We start from the raw sequence: 4,075 nt of genomic DNA, 5'->3' as shown, positions 1-4,075 counted from the left end.
TGACTTGGATGCAGCTAAGCATCATAGAGAGAAATCTCTATCGATTCTTTCTAAGAGGTTCTTTCCAGGTGGTTCCAAAGGGCCACTTTCATGACATTGTGATGCAGGCTGTTTTAAAGCTCAATATTGAAAACAGATGTTTGGCTTTTTTTTTTTTTTTTTTTTTTTTTTTTTTTTGAGATGGAGTTTCGCTTTTGTTGCCCAGGCTGGAGTCCGATGGCATGATCTCGGCTCACCGCAACCACTGCTTCCGGGTTCAAGTAATTCTCCTGCCTCAGCCTCCTGAGGATCTGGGATTACAGTTATGCACCACCACACCCGGATAATTTTGTATTTTTAGTAGAGACAGGCTTTCTCCACGTTGGTCAGGCTGGTCTCGAACTCCCGACCTCAGGTGATCTGCCCGCCTCAGCCTCACAAAGTGCTGGGATTACAGGCGTAAGCCACCGCGCGAGACCAGATCTTTGGTTTTAAGTTCAGGACTTTCCTTCTGAAATAATAAATTTTCCAGGCCATTGCTTGAGTAAAAATTTTTGAAAACAAGTTAAAACTACACTATGTTCAGAAGATTTTATGCCCCACCCTTTTCTATGTCTGTAACTATGGCTGTTCTCAACTCTGGATCAATATTGATGGAGGGGTTTTAAATAGAATGATGCTCAAGACATACCACAAGTCACCTAAATTACAAACCTAGAGATTGGCTAAGGTGTTGGTTAGAACAGGTGTCCTCGATACAACCAACATGAAGGACCTGCCTCCTCTGCACTTGCAACATTTTGAATTAATTTTCAAATATCCCTTGATATCTGCTTTTCCTCCATTGGTTGTTTATTTTCTAAAACCTGCCAGATTCCAAAAAAAATGTATATCATAAATTCTAGTTAAAAACAAAGAAAAAGCCCACTGCATTAAAAATGAACCAGAGCAGAAATAAACTGGGAAAGAATCCATTTTTGAAATTGTAGTTCCGTGCCATTTACTTTTATTTAAGAATTTAGTTTGGCAAGACCACAGCATGTTCCATTGTCATGCAGCTTGGATTTGGGAGAGGGGAAAAGTTTTGCAAATGTTTTTATGCAGAAGAGACTGCTGTCTTACTAACCTGCCCTTGAAGTGGCACCACTGCCTGTACTAGTATTCTCAGATAGGTAAGGAGCATTCACAAATGCATAATCTCCATTTGCTAATTAAAAAGTGTAGGCCGGGCACTGGAGCTCACGCCTATAATCCCAGGACTTTGCAAGGCCGAGGTGGGTGGATCACTTGAGGTCAGGAGTTCGAGACCAGCCTGGCCAACATGGCGAAAAATCATCTCTACTGAAAGTACAAAAATTAGGCAGGCAAGGTGGCATAGGCCTGTAGTCCGAGCTACTCGGGAGGCTGAGATAGGAGAATCACTTGAACCTGGGAGGCAGAGGTTGCAGTAAGCAGAGATGGTGCTACTGCACTTCAGCCTGAGTGACAGAGCATCCTTCTCAAAAAAATTAAAAAAATAAATAAATAAAAAATACATGTGCTTTCTATATCTCCTACCTGCTCCAAAACAGGTTTAAGAAATATTTAAATATAACTCAATATGTACATCTATCCATGTACATGTGTATATAAATGTACATTGGAAGTAGATAAAGACGACAAGTCGAAGGGAAAACAAGGACAGACACAAAATGAACCCAGACATCAGTCCACATCACTATTCACTCTCCTCTCTACAGGCCTTCCTGAGGCTCCCAAGTCCTCTCCAGTCTGTCAACTTCTGTCGGCCTTAGTCGTCGTCTGAGGATGCTGACTGCACACCATGTTGACTCTACCCAGACACACTGGACCTGGTTCTCTGTCTAACACTCTCTGCCATGACTCTCCAGATTTGGCAGGCACCAGGATCTGTTAGAGAACTTGCTTGTAAAGACTCAGATTGCTGAGCTCCTCCAGCAGAAGATTTGACTCAGTAGGTCTGGGGTGGGGCCTCAGAAGATAACATTTCTCCAGACTTACAAGAAGACCATGTACTGGCTTCCACCATCTTCTTTAGGCCCAATTACTAGCATTCACTCTGTAGCCTCCAAGTTCTTACTGCAGTGACTTTTGCCAGGTTCCTCAATGAGCCATACTGTGTTCTGCTACAAGCCCTTTGCCAACATGCAGTTCCCTCTCACCACGAAACATATGACATACAACCCCTGCCCCATTATTTCCAATGCCCTATTTGTCCAGTTAAATCATGTGCCATTTCCACAGGGAAGCCCTTACTTTAAATCAGGACTCTTTGTTTTAACCTGGACTATATTCCTTTCCTTTACAGTGCTTATCTCAATAGGTTATTATACATTCATGAGTGTAATATGTGGGTTAATGTGCCTCTCCTCCCCTAGACTCCAAGCACCATGAAAGTGAGAGCTATATTTGTTTTTGTTCATTGATTTCCTTAGGTCCTAGAACATGACTTGGAGCAGAGGGAACCCGTTTACTTTGAATGGAATAAGGTCACATACACTTGCTAAGGTTGGATTTCACACTTAGCTGGAAGTTTCTAGCCACAATTTTAAAAGGCAGGCAGGCAAAGAAAGAAAAGAAAGGAGGAAGAAAGAGAAAGAGAAAGAAAAGAAAAGAAAGAAGTAAGGAAGGAGAGAGAGAGAGAAAGAAAGAGAAAGAAGGAAAGAAAGAAAGAAAGAAAGAGAAAGAAGGAAAGAAAGAAACAGAAAGAAAGAAAGAAAGAGAAATAAATAAAGAAAGAAAGGGATGAATGAAGGAAGAAAGAAAGGACAGAGGAAAGGAAGGAAGGAAGGAAGGAAGGAAAGAAAGAAGAAAGGGAGAAAGGAAGAAAGGAAAATAAAGAAAGAATCAACTATGTGATTCAGTCTTCCTATTACCCATAAATTGCAAGAAAGTTAATTGTTCAGAATTGTTAAAACTAGCTCTGATTTTTAATGCAATGAGAGTCTCATGTGATTCAAACATGCTCATCAGCCAAAAGTAACAAAACATGCATTGATGTCATCCCAACTGAAAACCCAGTAATCAGGTTCTTGGCATGGCTCCTGACCTTGTCTCAGCTCCCAGTAAAGGCCAGGAGAAGACTTCCAGAGCACAATGTAGTGGGTATGGGTGGACAGAATGTGATCATCTGCAGGTACAGTGCTGATGGCTGATGCTCTGGTTTAATCCAGAGTTGACTTAGAGTCCTCAGAGGAATAGATGAACTCAATATACTCCAGGCCATATTCCAAGAATGTTGTCTCTCTCAGCCAAAACCTTCAAAAGACATTGGACATTCCACTGTATTTAAGATTTTACTCCCTGGCAAGTCACCGAAGGGCATTTTGGGTGGGTTCCATTAAAGAGTGAAGCTATGTGCTTTAAGAGCTAGCCTGGATGAGATACCTGAACCTCAGACAAGCTGCCTAGGGCCCCCTGGGTTGCCCAGGGTTTCATCTACGATAATGTTAATACTCATATTCTGGCCTCTCTTATCTCCTAGCTTAAATCTTTCAGGTTCCAAATTTGTTACAGAAAGCTTCAGAGGAGGCATAAAGACTAACACAGTTGGGAGAAGGTGGGCTGAGCATGGATCACAGTGACCTGGCTTCAGATCCTGCCTCTGTATACCCTGGAGTAAATTATATAAACTGGCAAGCTGTATACTCTCGATTAAATTATGTAAACCATCTGAACACTCATTTCCTCAACTGGAAATGTTACCTATTTTTTTTTAATTAAGAATAAGTAAAACAACGTATGCGATGTATTCAGTTTATGAAATATAATAAATGCTGTTTTTGTTGTCATTCATCACTCAAGATTTTAATCAGCTATTATTTTGAGAAAGCCAAAGCTTGACATACTACTACAAAATGATAGAACAGGAATTTTTATTTGTGAAACAAAGTAGACTTGAGGCCAAGCTAAGCATTGCTACTGGCCTTTGTTCTTGTTCCCTTGTATGCCTTGGGAAAGACCCAGTGGATGCTTTTGAAAAACTAAAATAGGAAAAAAGTGATTCCCCAGAGCCTGGAGGTTGATGGAGTCTAAAAGAACCAGGCTGCCCGTTGCTCACAGTCAGGTGGTGGCAGGG

The sequence above is a fragment of the Gorilla gorilla genome, chromosome 18, assembly GCF_029281585.2.
Source record: "Gorilla gorilla gorilla isolate KB3781 chromosome 18, NHGRI_mGorGor1-v2.1_pri, whole genome shotgun sequence".
Classification (NCBI taxonomy): Eukaryota; Metazoa; Chordata; class Mammalia; order Primates; family Hominidae; genus Gorilla; species Gorilla gorilla.
Note: the sequence above shows the minus strand (reverse complement) of the source record.